Raw genomic sequence first — 16,782 nt, forward strand, 5'->3', positions numbered from 1 at the left:
TTTCCCCTTATTTCCAGCAATCTCCACTCCTCCGCCCGCCTTGTTCTGGCTCAACTTCAACAGGACCCTGCGGGGCACATAGGAGGACAGCATCTGGCCCCTAGCTTGTAAGCCCCATAGCAAGGGGCCTTGCCTTCTTCACTGTCTGTATAGCACCCTGCCCTGCGACGGCACGTACCGAGACAACAAAAGCGAATGCATTAATTACAGGAGCCAGCAGTGAGGAGAGGGAAACTGAGGCAGGGCATTCAAGGGACATGCCCAAGGTCACACAGCGAGCCAGCATTAGCAGTCAGGAGTTCTCACTGCCACTCGCCTGCTCTAACCAGCTTCGCAGGAAGCGGCACGTCACACACAGCTGAGAAAGAGACAATGCCACCTCCCGCCACCCCCGGCTCTGCATGCGTTATCCTTCTGGACTGCCTGCGGGGAGAAGTGACCGTTTGCACGTCTCTCGCCGGCTGGCGCCGACAATACAAACATGAGCTCATGGGACGGTTTACCATAGCGCACACCACTGAACTGCTCAGAAGGGCTGGGCATTGCACACTGACAGCAGCTGCTTCCACTCAGCGTCACAGCCAGCTTCTCTCCCCGCAAAGAGGGGATGATTTATTTACTTCTCGCCGGTGAAAGATGGTCCGACTGCAAGACAGAACCTGTCAAACATTTATGGCACTAACTCAGTGGGGAGGGGGGCTGCCGGTGCACTCTCTACTCATATTAGGGAAAATCCGGGAGAACGTCTCAGGCCTGACACAAACATTCCCAGAGCTCCTCTCTCTCGCGCTTTTCTATGTCATGGTGAAAGAAAAGAAATGGTCTCCAAACCCAAATGTGACAAAACGCTGCCACTTAGTCCCTTGGGGATCCTTCCTATTGGGAAAGGGAGAGCAACTTCCTACCCAGGGTGCAGTTAATCTATCCATGTGTAATGGGGCTCCAGCCCTGTGAGTGAAACACCCTTTGGAGGGCCAGGATGGAAGCTCGGTTGCTGCAATGTGCACATCCCAATGGGTATTATTAGGGGTATTATCGGAGCCCTTCGAGGCCCCAGCTGAGACTGGGGATTCCTTGCGCGGGACGCTGCCTGAAACGACAGTCCGTGCCCTGGTGAGTTTACAGTCTAATCAGACCAGACATACAAAGGGAGGGAAGACAGGAAGGAATATTAGCCCCATTTTACAAGTGGGAAACTGAGGCATCAAAACAAGGGGGCAGGTTTTCACAGGAGCTCAGCACAGCGGGTGCCAACCAGGAAAATCTGGCCGTGTCACAAGGGGGGCTCTTCGGACAATCTGGCCTTGTGCAACTTGCCCAGGGTCACACAGGAAATGTGGGGCAGAGCTGGGACCTGATCACAGATCTCCTGAATCCCAGCCCAGTGCCCTAAATGCAAACTCATCCCTCCTTTCTGGAATCCTGGTGAGGATGAAACCTACAGCCAGGGGGCCAGACCCAGGGCTGGCCCCACATACAGTCATGCTGTGAAAAAATTGTCTCCGCAGGAAGAGGATATTCCTCTGTTGAGTGAAAATCCATCAATACCTAGAACCAGCACAGCAAACGCAAGGTGAACGCAGAGCAGGTCCAGAATTCACATAGCGCATTTCCGGCGGGCCTCGGGTAACGGGCAGAGATAAAGCAGAGCAGTGCACCTGTGCGACACTGACCACAGGACTGCAGCCCCGTCCCTCGGCTACCCACGCAGCCCAGCCTCGCTGCCTACCCAGCCCCATGCCACACTGCTGCCCACCATTCTTGGAGTGAAATACTCCATTGTCTTGGCCAGGTCTCCGGTCACTTGTGCTCCTGAGAACAGCACCAGAAGGGGCCCATTAGATTACCTACTCCGAGGCCCTGCATTATAATCTCTCTCTGCCAAGGGCCTTCTCCAGCCAGGATGCGGAAGTGCCAGTCACCAATCACCTCCCTGTGGATACAAAGCAGGAGGCGGCAGCAGAGGGCTGGAGGTATCAGAGGGAGCAGATACAACCCCCACCCCAATCATTAGCAAGTTTGTACTGACTGTCCCGAGCACAGAACCCAGCCATGTGGCTGTTCATTACGGAGACTCCCAGTTCCGAGATCACGGTCTCCCTCCTCTGCCTCGTGCACCCGAGGAGAAGACACCTGCAGAGCTCCTGAATTTAGCAGGTTTCTAAACGGATTTGGCATTTCTACTGCTAATAGGAATATTCACTGTTATGCTAAATAGGACAAAACCGTAGCTGGAATGGGCCTCGTATTGCATTGTTATCCATTAGAGTTCAATCAACTTCAGAGGTAGCTGGGACCAGCTACCATTGGAGACAGGATAACGGGCTGCAGGGGCCTCTGCTCTGTTGCAGGAAAACACATCATGCGTTTCTACATCTGGTTAGAGTACACCCGCCCTGCTCATGAAGGTGGGACATACCGGAGCTAGGGTGAGCTAGCTAGCACGGGTAAGCGATAGCTGTGTAGACTGGTGGCACAGCTTCCAGCACGGGCTAGTTCCCGGAGTATGTACCCAGGGGCTGAGCGGCCTTGCACTCATGCGGCTAGCCCAGGCAGCCACGTATTCACGGCTATTGTTCCCCATGCTAGCCCAATCAAAGCTAGCATGGGCGTGCCTGACCACGAAAATGGAAATGTTTTGTCAGAATCAGTATTTTCCCAGAGAAAATTTGGATTTTGACAAACCCATGTTTTCAGATGAGAAATTTTTTCAGGCAAAATATTTCACCCAGCTCAAATGATAACCCTTGGGGACAGTGAGCCCTGCCATTTACACCCCATAACGATGATGTATAGCCCAGTGGATAGTGCACTGACCTGGGAGTCAGGAGACCTGTTTACTTCCAGCTCCACCATTGCCTTGGGGGTTATCTTGGGCAAATCTCTTCCCCTCTCACCTTTAGGCTGTGAGTTCTCTGGGCCAGGGGCTGCCTCTTACCAGGTATACTTATGGCACCTAGCACAAAGGGGCTCAGCTGCAGTGGGGGCCTTCAGGAGCGACCATAATACAATTAATAACATAATTTACATCGCAAGACAGGCCAGGACTGAACCCCTTCTTGTCCAAAAGCACAGAAACTTGAGTGCCTGTCTGAGTCTCTGCCCTTCCCAAGAGCCCTGCGCAGTTCCCCTGGTTATTACGCTTCCTGCAACACACAGCGATTCATATGCAGCACCCTCTGTTCAATAAATGATTCAGCCGGAGCTCAAAGCTGCTCTCAGTAATGTGAGGCAGGGACTGTAATGTACACCTCGAACCACTCCCCACCATCACTGGCGAGCCAGCCACTGATTATTTCATTACAGCGCTGTGCACACAGGCAGAGTAAATATTTATGAGTGAGGCCGAAGCTGCCAGAGGAAAGGGTGAAATGAAAGACGTCTGGACGTCGTGCACAGGGAATAATTCATGGGGTGGAAAGTGAACTCAACTGGGCTGGAGAAACAATAGGGTTAAATGATAAATAAGCAGTGGGAATTTCACAGGCATTCGCACATGGGGAGGCTCCAGTGGGACTGGGCAGCAGGGGTCAGGGATGCAACAAGCTGTGTGGTCTATAAACTCAGGCTGAGCACAAATTATAGATCTGGAGGCCTAAAGGACAGTTATGATCACCTCTTCTGTTAGCACCTCCTGGCTCCCAAGTAGGAAAGATGAGCCTGCCCAGGACAGTGGGGTGTAACCCAAGACAAACTGGGACAGCAAGGCATGACACAGGATAGCTTCACCTGGCAGAACTCAGGACATGGGGTTGTTAGCGAGGAGGGTCGTTAACCACACGAGCCATTTCCCAAGGGATGCAGCAGGTTGCAGTTTTTAAATCAAGACCAGATTCTCTGTCTAGCTCAGACACACTCTAGCTCACTCAGAAGCTACTGGACGCCCCGAAGGGATTATTGTGCAGAATCACCTGGCCCAGGTTAGGCAGGAGGTCAGATCAGATAACCAGAATGGTCTCTTCTGGCCTTAAGTCTACAAGACTAAGCCAGCCTGGAATGGCCCAGGGTAACATGGGAGAATGGCACTGCACTGGATGGGACAGGGCATGGCCCAGGGTAACATGGGGCAAGAGAGCGTGAATGGCACTGCATGGGACAGGACAGCCCAGAATGGCAAGGCATGGCCCAGGTGGAATGGAACGGCACGGGACAGCATGGCATGGCATCGCTATTGTGCAACAAATCCCAGGGGGAGGAGGTTAGACCTGTCACTCCTGTTACAATAACAGACTCAGCCCCCGCCTTCTTTAGGCTTCCTTTGAAGAGCACTCTCCGGGCGCTTGTACTAAGGGGATTACCCTGTTTCCTGTGTCTATGCCTGGCAGTCACCCCCGGCCAATGAGCGGCACGTGGACCACAGAGGAGAATTTAGGAGACAGGCCTTCTGAGCACTGAGTATTCTGAGCTGGTGGAGCGGGCTGTGGGGGGCAACGGGGAAGGGGCTAGTTTCTTTCCTTTCCTTCTGCTTCACTCACACATCGAGGCTCTGCCCCTCTCAGCACCCGACTGGATGGTATGCCGGGGGGTTAACTCGCCAGGAGAGCAGCATTCCTCTGCTTTCCCAGGTCCAGCACCCCATCCTCCCACGTACAGATCTCAGGGAGCTCTATTCACAGCACACCACTCACCATTCCCACGTGCACATGGACGGACACTGAATATTAACTAACTGCCCTGGTACAGAGCCTGCAGGGTATCAGTGGGCAGCTACTAGACACACAGCTGTTAACAGGCCCCAATAAGTGCCATCTGTGAGACGGTGGGAGACACCCGCTAACTCAAAAGAGAGGAGCCGCTGCGACAGTCTCCCTCCCAGCCTTGGCCAGGGTCCTCAGCCTGCCACTGGCCACGGGGAACTGGACTTAGGACGTGCCCTTCAGGGTCGGTGGTGGAACCACAGGGAATGTAGAACCATTTCCTCTATCAAGAGTGAAATTACAGCCAGGGGCAGGGAGCGTTGCACAGCCCATGGGAAGCAAAGCCAGCTCTGGTTCCCGTCTGGTAGGGTGCACCAGGCTGGGCTGCCGCTACCCCGCTCAGGGTCTCTGGGCTGTCCTGAGCTGCTCTCTCTGAAGATGGCACCCGCCCAGTGCAGCGGGGGAGGATCCCAGCAGTGCTGTGTGCCTGGATCCACACCAGCCTGCCGCCTGGAAACCGCTTGGTTCTCCCAGCAAGCAGCAGCTTCTCCGCTCCTGCAATGCACCTGGCTGGAGCCTTCCCTCTGGACTGCTTCCAAGAGCGCAAGCGCCACCAGGTCAGGCATCAGAGAGGAGAGAAATGTGCTGGCTGCTGGAAACGAGAGCCGCAGCCACCAACACGGAACGAAGCAAGGGGACACAGGCCCCCAGAGACCTGGGCCTCACGCAGTGGGTGATCCCAGAGATGGCTCCAGCGTCCCCCCCTGAAACAGGGGCTAACAGCACGCCCCTGCCTCTGCGTGGGGCTGAGGCACCGTCAGCATTCGCAGAGCCCTTCGCCCCGGCTCAGCGGCCGCGCGGGCGGGAGCTGCGACCACGTCAGACCGCGGGCACGTGGCAGCCCGAGGACGCTCGGTGCAGCTTGCCAGAGGAGCTGACATCCCCTTAGACATCTCTTAGCCCTGCTCCACGCCGGGACGGGGGTCGACAGGAATAACGTAGCCGCAGTCGACGTCCTTAGCCCCACTCACCGCGGGGTCCTCCCGGCCGGGAGTCGACGGCTGCCGCTCCCCCGGCGACGGCCTGCACCGCTCCACGGGAGTCCACGGGAGAGCGCTCGGGGGTCGATTTATCGCATCTAGACTAGACGCGATAAATCGACCCCCGCTGGCTCGATCGCAGCCTGCCGATCCCGCGGGTCGTGTAGACGCCCTTAGTTAAACTGCTCCTACCCAGAGTGACCCCACCAGGATGCGTTTCGGGGCATCTCTCGTTCTCAGGAGGAAGCTGCACACACAGATAACTGTCCATGTCCCTCTCTTCTCCTTACCCGACAGGACAGGGAGAGGGGCTCACACCCCTCTCCAGACCCCAAGTGATCACCGCTCCAGGTTACCCGGCTTGGAAAACTGCCTTGCTTTCGTGGCTTGCTACTCCGGGGCGTCAGGAAGTCTACGGGAGCCAGTTTGTTCCCTTCGTCACCAAGATGCGTCCCACGGCAGGCAGAGCAGCCACCCACAGCAACCTGCCAACCACCCCCACTTTGCCCACACGATCCAGCAAAGCACTCAAAGCACATGCTTCACTTTCGGTATGTGAGTAGCCCTGAGCATCCCATCTGACTCCCTGGCAAGCTCAGGTTCAAACCCAACTGGCTCTAACCTTGCCCTGTATCGGTCTGTGGCAGAGAAATTAAGCTGTGTGCAGTTTATTTCACGGGGAGTCATTTGGCCAGTTCCTTAAGAACAGAAGTTCTGTGTGATCGGGGAGAAGCCAAAGATCCGGCATACCCTCTGTATCAGAATGAGGGCTTGCCCCTGCGTTCTCGCCAAAAGCCCCCACCCTCCCCTTACTCCAGTCCTGCCATTAACTATAGAACTACTGACATCCTCCACCCCAGAAATGGCTGCATTTCAGTGATGGGAGAACTGAATCCTGTGTATCCGGTGCGAAAACTCTTTGGGACCTTACTGAGTGAAAGCTGCTGTGGCTGTAGTGGTTACTGCATGGATACAGAGCACCGGTGAGCAGTGCTTGCTACACCCCATTCCCGCCCCCCTACACAGATCTTCCTTGCTATTGCTGATTCTGGGGGTCACTGTATCTTCTCCCTCCTCCACAAGGCTCTGTGGGGTTCCTTTGGTTTTATCCCCTACACGCTGCCTTAATTAAGGTTTGGATCGGTGAAGCCTTGGGCTACCAAACTCTTTCCTACACAAAACGGGCATCCTAGCCTTGCAGATCGCCAGAATGGCTTGAGATCCTGCTGTGGACTATCTCTGCTAAACTGGCGGTGCTCTTAACACGTATCCTAGCAGAAGGTGCTGGACTAGCAGTCAGGGAACCTGGGTTCTCTTTCAACTCTGCCACTGACCGGCTGTGCAATCTTTGGCCAGTCACCTCCCCTCTCTGGGCCCCGGTTTCCCCTCTCTCCCGGTGTCTATTTAGAGTGTAAGCTCCCAGGGGAGTCTCTCTCTCTCTCTCTCTCTCTCGGGGCATGTACAGAACCTAGCACAACACAGCCTCCCTGAGCCAGTGGGATCCCTGCACTCGGAGCAGGGACTGCATCCTGGGCTGCCAGTGGCTGGTGGGAGGTCCCACGGGCAGGGGGGAAGAGGGGTTTTTCCTCTAATAACGCCCCCTGAGCCTGTCCTGCGGTAGGCGTAGGGACGCAGCCGCGCTGGGAGGAATGCTGGAAAGGAGCAGTAGTGAAATGCCCCAGCGTCGAGGCAACAGTTCAGAGGCAATGCACATTTCTGCTCTGTCCCAGGCTGGATCGAATTACCCACAAGAGGGAGAGGAAAGCTTATCCCAGGGAAGCTGCCTCCGCTCCATGTACCCCATTGCGAGGGCTCGGGCTGTCTTCGTGTGGCATCCTGGAGTCAAGCTCCCACCTTGACCAGGAGAGGAGCGGCTCCAAAACCTTTGCCAACCAAGGGCAGCTCTGCCCGCCCCGCAGCCTCTGCCAGAGCCCCTGCTCCAAGGGGTAACCACACAGCCCGAGAGGGACAATCTTCACACAGTCTCTGCTCTAGAGGGCCCCTCCCAGGTGTCACAGCTCCTCTCCCCATAAAAGCTGGTATGGGCCAGGCTTCCCTGCTTCAGCTTCTGGCCAAGAGGGTCGTGAAGAATCGCCCTCCCCTCCACACACCACCACGGTCTCTGCATTCTGGGGGTTCCTGTACCTCCCTTTGCAGCAGCTGGTGCTATGACATCAGAGTCTGGGCTCGGGTCAGACCCAGGGTCTGCCTGTCTGGCTCTTCCTGTTATTGGGTATTTCTATTTCAGTATCTCCTAAGGTCCCTGTCGGGGAGCAGAGCCCCCTGGACTGGCTGCTGTAGAAGCAAACAGCACAGCACCTAGGTGCGGATCTCCATTCTCCCCGGGGTGGTTTGCATTTCCCCTGCTCACCGCCATGTTTGCCAGCTGCATTAGATCCCAGCCAAAGCTGCACAGTTCGATAATGAGCCTGGCTCCGAGATGCACCCCCAGAGCTCTCCTGTCTCTCCCACACTTGTGCCTGCCTCCCGTTCGACCTTCGCTCACTTCTCTCTCCTTTGCCTGGCTCGTGATCTCTGAGTGCAGGTCATCTTCCTCCCAGCGGCTCTTCACATCCTCAGCTTGCAGACGCCCCACACTCCAGCTCTCCAGCCCTGCCACTGCTGCTTGGCTGAGCAACGTGGCGGAGATTCAGTGTGTGGTGCCAGCCCTCAGGACGGCCTCAGGCCTGCTCAGCACAGGGATCCGATTATCCCCACAGGAGCACTGGGCAGATGCCTGGTCTGTGTCTCCGAGATCGGCTGGAAAAGGTTTGTGAAATCTGTAGGGGGGTTGTCTCTCTCTGGCTGGATTTTTGTACAGCTCCCCCCCCACCACCCGCTTTAGCTCCCTCCCTCAGGCCTAACCTGACTATTTGCATGCTAGAAAAATACTCATACAAATAGGATTTTACAGCTGGCACAGCAGGAAAGTGACCAGAGGAAAGAACAGAAGCAGAAGGGGTGGGGAAAGGTGTAACTCATGGGGAAATATATCAGAACAGAGATGATCTGGAAAAGCACCGAGGAGATGGCGCATCACAACGCGGGAGATGGGCCACAGGGCAAGAGAGGCCCAGCAAGGCAGGATCACCCGAAAATAGCTACCCTTCGCTGTTTTTTTAGAGTGAATCTGCAGAATATGCCAGGTGCTGGGCACCTTCCCCACCCATTCTGCAAGTGCCCTTCTAACCTGATATATAGCACCTCCTTCTATCTGAGCCCTACCACCTTGCTCCGTCAATGCTCCTTGAACCCGACCCACAGCCCCCCGCTACTCCTGGGATCTCCCTACCACACACACAGTTCTGCCAATGCCCCTCAATCTCAGCCTACAGTGCCCCCCACATTATCCCAGTTCTGTGCTCCCCACCCACCTTTGCAAAGGCACTTGTGTCCTGGGCAGAGCCCCTCCAGAGCTGTGCTGACGCCCCCCGTCAGGATGGACATGGTCCCATGCCCATGGCCGCACCCAGCATTGCTGATGCAGCCCAGCAAGGAGGCTGGGTAGACCCTGTGATATACTATACCTTGGGGGAGGGTCTTGTAACCCCCATATTCCTCATCTGTCTAAAACTGTGACATTGCATAGAAAGCATGCCTTGTGAGGTATCAGGGGAAGGGTTATCAGCTGAAAGTCACCGTTCTATCTAAGTATGTGTATCTTTACTGCAGACCAAGTTATGAGAATTGTGTTTTATGTTTGGCACTAAAACATGCTGTAAGTTGGGGACCCAGCCAGATATTCGCTCCCCAGAGACAACAGCAAAGAAAGTAACCAACGCCTGGGCGGTGTCAAACAACCCCTTAACAGCCACTGTACAACAAGGGAGCTACAATGCAGTGACTCACCTGCCTGAGGCCACACCACTGCAATTGCGCAACCTTGCCTGGGGACTCAGCAATGCCCCCAGATATGCCTGGACTTGTGTTCTCCAAGCACATGGGACTGAGGGTATAAAACAGAACACAGGGGCCCCCTGCCTGGCCTTTCTCCTGCCCCCACCTATGCTGCAAGCAAGGAGGACACTCAGAAGACTGAAGACTCCAACAGAAGAGACGGGCCCAGGTTTAAGGGACAAACCTGTATATTAAGGACTGCAATACCCACTGGGGTGCGAAAAACTGCTTAATCTAGATGTTGCCCAGTCTAATAGGGTTGAGAGTTTAGACTGCGTGGTTAGACTTTCTTTTGGTAACTAACTCTGACTTTTTGCCTATCACTTATAATCTTTTGTAGTCAATAAGTGTGTTTAACAGTTTATCTTTACCAGTGGGTTTGCCGGAAGCGTTTGGTCAGGGTGCTTGCTCAAGTTTACAAAGGCTGATGTATGTCCACTTTCCACTGATGAAGTGGTGAACCAATTAATAAATTTCCACTGCTCATCTTGAGCAGTGCAAGATGGTATATTCCTGAGGTACAAGGCTGGGAGGGATTTGGCTGGTGCCTTTCCCTGTGTGATTCATGAGTGGCTCTGGGAGCTTCATGCAACCTAGCTGGGTGTGGGGCTCCATGTGTGTTTGTGCTGAGTGATCACAGCGCCTGGAGGGGGTTGCTGCTGGTCACTAGCAAGCCATTGTGAGAGAGAGCCCAGGCTGGAAAGTTAAGGGGGCACAGCGGTCCCACAGTCCCAGACTGCACCCCGGGGATCCCGTCCCAGACCCCATCGCTGAGAGGGGACTTCTCCCTTCTGTCGCTGAATCAATTAAACGAATTATTACGCAAGTGAATGCTCGCCACTTGAAGTGGGCATGAGCTGATGCGATACAACTGGGTGACTCCCTTGCGTAAAGACACATCTAGGCAATTTCAAAAGCTCCAGTGGGTCTGTCGGCTAAATCCATGCTCCGATTTTCACACCATGGCCTGCATTGTCCTGGCCCCTTCAGAGATGGCACAGCCTAGCGTGGAGATAGAGACCATTTTAAAAATGTGAACTATTTCCTCGATAAAAAAGGAACCAGCCCTCTCTGCACCACTAGGGCCGATTGTGTACGTCCAGCCACAGGTGTCCATGCAGCACGCTCGGCCTGCAGCACCACGGCCGGCGCACGAGGGAGCGGGAGCCAGGAGCAGAAATGAAAGGAGGGCGAGGATGCTGTGTACTGTGGTCTCACCCTCCCTCCTCCCTGAACTGACGGAGCAGCAGAGGTGAGCGGTGCACCCAGCAGCACACACCGGGCCTGCCTGCCCCGAGACACCCACCCCAGAACGAGAGCAAGAGGCTTCCTCACCCTCTGCATTTCTCAGAGGGAAGAGTCTCTATCTCGCTAACACCCATCTTCCCCCCCACCCAATGCACCCCCCATACCTCCCAGCCCACCCGGGGGGTGGGGGTGGGGGATAGCTCAGTGGGGTTTGAGCATTGGCCTGCTAAACCCAGGGTTGTGATTCAATCCTTGAGGGGCCCATTTCGGGATCTGCGGCAAAATTGGGGATTGGTCCGGCTTGGACTAGATGATCTCCTGAGGTCCTTTCCAACCCTGATATTCTATGATTACGCACACCCCAGCAGGGCAGGATCCTAATTCTTTGTTACTCATTTCCAATGACTTTTTAGAGAAGCAGTAGGGGCACGGCTGGAGGCCAGGAGCCCAGGCTTCCCCACCCAAAGCCTGGTGGTCAGACCCCCTGGGAAAAGGCCATACTGCTTGTCACTAGCACGTAGGGGCTCAGGGGCTGGTCGCAGCACCAGGGTCCCTTCCAGCAAAGCATCCTCTGGCAGGGGAATGGCCCAGGGTTGCAGCCCATGACCGCAGGACAGTGAAATGCGGGGGACAGCGGGACTCCTGCCCACTAATGGGCATTGGGGCTTTTCCCTTTGCTGGGAGGATTTAGCCATTCCAAATAAGGCCAAAACAACCGCTGCTCAGCGCAGCCACATGGTGAGAATGCAGGCAGGGGAGCCAAGAGGCCTGGCACCGCCACTGACTCACCTTGTGTCCTTGGGCAAGTCACTTCTACTCTCTGTGCCTCAGTTTCCCCCGCCCCATAATTGGGCTAGTAACACAACTGGGTGTGCATGCCTGGCAGTTTGCTTGCATTCCCAGGGGGTTGGAGAAGAGTAATTATTTTGCATTAGCCTGAGAGCAGAGGCAAACAGCAACCTCCTGGTGCAGCCATTTTGCAGACCCTGCTCCCCAGCGGGTGATGAGGGTGCGGGAGAGCCGCTCTGAGCAGAGGTCTGATCCTATTGCAAAGCAGCACTAGACAATTTCAGCGTACAACTCCCCTGGAGGGGAATTGCTCTTGCTGAGCAGGAAGAACAATCCTGTGTCCCCTCCTTCCTGTCAAGTCCGCAGGGTTAAACACCTTGTCAGCCGTGCTTACCAACTTGCCCTCAGCTGCCAGAGCAGGCTGGCTCCATCAGGTGTCAGGAAGAGTTCAGCATTATGCAGGGAGGTTACAGTGCATTAATCAGCCTTTTCTCAGGGCTGGACTGCTCCCGGCTCACCCACCCTACGTTTAGAGCCACGATTGAAATGCATTCCTTCGCCAGGCCTTCCTCTGAAAATGGGGTGCAGGAGAAGCCCGATCTCCCAGTGCCTGCTGCTACAGGGCGCAGGAGCCTTTCCCATACCATACTATGGCCTCTTTCCCACAGCAAGGAGATGCGCAGGAAACCATAGCTCTGCTGTCCTAAGGGCAGCTAGGATTTGCTGCCCGTGATGGTGAGGGGCCCGTGGGAAGGGTTCATGGAGGAACACATCTCAGAGATGTGCAGGGGGAACCGAGGGGCAATAAATGGCTGAGCCCCTGCCAACGCCATTCAGGCCAGCAGCAGGATTTGACCCAGTAGCCAGACCACGTTGACCCTCCCAGGCAGCTGCTCTTATCCACGGTTTGTGGAATAAACCGAGGCACGGAAAGGTTCAGGCCCTGATTTCCACCCACACATGCCACTGACTCCCCAGGGAGAGCAGGTGCTTGGTGTACTGATTCGCGGTGGAGGAGACCTGCCAAAGGCCATCATGAGAACATCTGTGGTCATGAGGAGACCAGGCCCTGCCGCTGCACAAGTGGATTTGCCTACATGGGGCGTGCCGGGGAAGAGAGCAGTGAGGCAGACTCCTGGGTGTGCACCAACCTGCAAAGCGCCCGGGGGCCAGCTGCCTACTCCGTGAAGGAGGGAGGGAGGGAGCGCTCTCTGAACCGCTCACTGGGGAAGCGCATGTGGCTCTAGCAACGTGGCACGTTCACATGTGGAACGCTCACTAGTGCCGGGCAGAGCTGGCCAGTGCTGCTTCCCAGAGCAAGCTGGGCCAAAACCATTGCACAGAGCCCGGGAACCTCCTCTGATCCGCATCCCCCATCCATCTGCTGAAGGTCAGTCAATAGCGGCCAGATGTTTTCAGATCCTCCAAGGCAATTTAAATGCCAGTCTCTGTCCTTGTGGAAGTCAGAGAAATGTGGAAAATGAATGAATTACTTTAGCAACATCGTCTGCATATAGAGCAGCGTTGCTCACCTCGCTGGCAGGGACGGCGGGATGGGGGGGGAAGAACCAGGCTGCAGCAAGCATCCTGCCTGGCAGCTCTGATGCAAGTGTCCTACTCTCCACGTGACCCGAAAATGCTTGACAAACAGGCATTTTCCATCATTAACTGGTGTCACTCGAGCCTCCTTTTCAATCTTCAATAATTCTGGTTCTTTGTGCAGGTGGAAACCGTGTCCTGAAACTCCCCCCAGCTCCACTGACTGATCTCCATGTGACAGAACGTGTCCTGAAACCAAACCCAGCACACTGCTTCCCTGAGCCAGGGGCCTGACGCCCAGGAGAGACGTGTCCCCACTACAAGCAGAGCCTGAGCACTTAATTGCTACGCTGTGAGGGGTCTGTGCTGCAACACGGAGGGGAGTTCACAGCAGCTGCCAGGACCATCAGACTATCAACTCCAGGCCTGTAACAGCATTAGGCTATGGAAAGATGACGGAGCAATGCTGAGACAGCAGTGCCTGGTGACTGAGGACAGACAGAGGGTGTATAAGGGGACAGAAAGAGAGAGAGATTTGCTCACCACCTACTTCAGACTCCAGCAGTGAGGCACTGGGTCTGTCCCATTGGTTTGGCCAATGCACACTGATGAAAGGCAGATATCGGGGAGTCATCTTGTCTTCGCCCCAGGCCTGGTGATTCTCCAGACCTCAGGCTCCTGCATCACACCCCACAGTCATCTCTCGTGTCTCTGACTTTCCAGAGCCAGTGCCCCACGCTCTCTAGGGCAGTGGTTTTCAACTTTTTTTCATTTGCGGACCTCTATAAAAATTGGAATGGAGGTGCAGACCCCTTTGGAAATCTTAACCATAGTCTGCGGACCCCAGGGGTTGAGAACCACTGCTCTAGCATCAGCAGGGCCTGGGACCCCGTCCCTGTGGGAGAAGCTGTGACCCCAATGGAGCAGCACTTGAGGGGCATTGGCAGCTTTCACTGGGAGCTGCCTAAAGCCCTCCTCGTGGCTGCCAGGGGGCTTGGAGGGACAACAGAGGATCCATTCAGATCTCAGTTGCTTGGAAATCAGAGCAGTAATGCTTCCGGACTCAACCTGGGCTGGAAGATGCACGGTCAGGACGAGCCTCAGGGAGTCTCTTTCAGATCCACACCAGCGTTCAGTCTATATCCCACCTCCGTCCACTGGCGCCCCAGCTCAGCAGGCAGGGATGGAGCGAAGGGACCACCTGCCCCCTTTCCTCCCCCCGGCAGGAGATGAGCACAATCTGACATGCTCCAGATGAGACCAGTGACACCCAGTGAGCAGAAAATGCCTTGGGAGTGGATCTGAATGGGTGTGAACCCTCAGGTACAAGGCAGAGGGGTACTGGGATTAGGGGCGGGGTACATTGCCCCTGCATGCACTGCACAGAGTCGGCTCCAGATGCTACCCATGCGAGCGGGGGAAGAACTGCTTTGTGGTCACAGTAGTGGGCTGGGACTCCAAAGATGTGGATCCAATTGCTCTGCCACAGACTCCCTGTGTGACACCTGGCAATTCATTTACCCTGCTGGGCCTCGGGTCCCCATCTAGGCCACGGCGATGAATCTATTCCACACAGGTTCAGCGTCCACCCTCGTCACCGGAGCACAGAAGCACAGTCCAGCAGGGCATTAAGTGGCGTCACTAGCGTCCTTCACGTGAAGTAATAGAGCAACCTCCCGCTCTCTCTGTGCCTCGTCTATTCAGATTGCGAGCTCCTCCGGGCAGGGAACTTCTGCTACTTGGCCCTGCGCAGCACCCAGCACCACGGGCTCGGAGCTCAGCTCAGGCCTCCAGGTGCTGCTCCGATACGAACAACAGTGACCAAGCAAGGCGAGACAACGTGGGGTTTCTGGGGGAATCTCTTCCTGGAACGGACTCAAACAGCTGTAGAAATCAAGGCTGGCCAAGTGCCAAGCCCCCCTACCTTCTCAAAGCTGTGCAATCTGTAGTTAGTTAAGGAAGACTGAGCTGTTTGGGATAGCTATGAAAGTATAAATAAATTACATCTGGCCACGCTATACTGAGCGGGAAAGCTCTTGTGTGGCATTGGAAGAGCTGGGGACTGTACCGCCTTCGTGAACGCCCTCCCTGGTGCTCAGAGAAGTGCAGGGGATCTGAAGCACTGCATGCTATAAGAGACAAAGTGGAGCACAATCCATCCTTGTGGAACACGGCACCCTGAGCCATGCACTCCAGCTCCGATCAACCTCGCTGGAGCTGGTCCACATAGTTCCACACAAAAACTGTTCCCATCGGGAAACATGATTTTGCACAGTTCACTGTCTTCCATGGGAAAAGGCTGAATTCAGCACAATCTTCTGATTGTCCCAAGCAGGAGACTCCAACCTAACCAGTTTGAGTTGGACACTTTGAAACAAAATGACATTTTTCCATTCCAAAATGTCGCTCTGACATAAAGAACACCGTTCTGACACGTCAAATCATTTCCTTTGGTTGATACAATTCCAATCTGACGTTCCCAGCTGGAAAGTTTTCAGAATTTTCCATTGGCAGGCTGGATTTTCTTGCGTTGGTTTTCATTCTGATTTGGAACAGAAAGTAATTTGGAAACATCTGACTCTCCCACGGTGTGAAAATGCCATTTCCCATCCTGCTCTACATCTAGGGACGCCCAGTGGTCATGGGAATGCACTCACCAAACGCTGATGGGTTTGCTTCCTGAGACAACAAAGCAAACACACAACTGTGCTAGAGAGGAGATCATAGGAGCAGAGATTTCCTCTGCAAACAACTTCCAGTTACAGGTGCCTACTCCCGCACCCAAATCTCCCCAGAAGCCAATGGGAGCTAACCACCAATGCCCCCTGGCTCTGAAGTGCTGGACTGGGACCCAGGAGATCTCAGTTCAATTCCTGGCTCCGCCACAGATTTCCTGAGTGACCTTAGATGGGTCATTTAATCTCCCTGTGTCTCAGCTCCGCATCTGTAAACTGGGGATAACGACGCTGACAAGCTTTATCAAGTGCTTTGGGATCTGTGGCTGAGAAACACTGCACACTGGGGTTCTGGTCCACCATGTGGCTCCGAGGCACTTGGATCATACAAATAACAAATCCTAACAGCAGCTGAGAGAGCTGGCAAGTATTGCCATGACATCCCTATGTAGAGATCTCAAACCTGGGCCAGGAGGAGCACCCCTTCCCCCATACACCACAGAGAAAGCCCTTTTCACCCCATACCTGGAGCTTTCTTGCTAAGGTAGCCCCCAACTCCGTCTCTTTAATGGCTTGAGGGGAATTCATGGCGCTGGTCCTGCGGCGCATGGGTGGGTGAGTGACTTCAATCCGCTCTAGGGTGGTGCTGCCTAGAGGGCAGGCAATAAGGGCCAATGCACCTGTGAATAAACACACAGTAACACCGGAGGGCCTGACGCCAGCCACGAGGAAGAGCAAGGAATCCTCTCGACCCGTTCCTCCCTTTGATGTCTGCGTTAGAGCCTCTCAAAGCCCAGCCAACCCCATCTTTCTCACACACACACACACACACACACACAGCAAGTGCGAACGCAGACAACGGGAAATGTGCTGCGAGCTGCTCGGCGCCTCTGGTGGGAATATCTCGCTCAAGGCTCTGTCGCAGGGCCAGGTGAAAACTATTCCCCCGCCCTGCCT

The 16,782-nt window shown here is 55.0% G+C and overlaps 1 protein-coding gene across 3 annotated transcripts in view; it reads right to left on the minus strand.

The window, feature by feature from the left end:
* Positions 1 to 16,782, minus strand: part of TAFA3 (TAFA chemokine like family member 3) — a 72,754-nt gene that overhangs the window by 47,444 nt on the left and 8,528 nt on the right. The window contains exon 2 of one of the 3 annotated variants that reach the window (XM_043533722.1): positions 16,351 to 16,505. The exons of 1 other annotated variant lie outside the window; for it this stretch is intronic. The gene's annotated coding sequence lies outside the window, so the exon portion shown is untranslated. Of the gene's footprint in view, positions 1 to 14,671; positions 14,840 to 16,350; positions 16,506 to 16,782 lie in introns of those variants that run through there. One more of the 3 variants, XM_037885220.2, reaches the window with a different exon arrangement.

This window comes from Chelonia mydas, chromosome 21 (genome assembly GCF_015237465.2).
Source record: "Chelonia mydas isolate rCheMyd1 chromosome 21, rCheMyd1.pri.v2, whole genome shotgun sequence".
In the NCBI taxonomy this organism is placed as follows: domain Eukaryota; kingdom Metazoa; phylum Chordata; order Testudines; family Cheloniidae; genus Chelonia; species Chelonia mydas.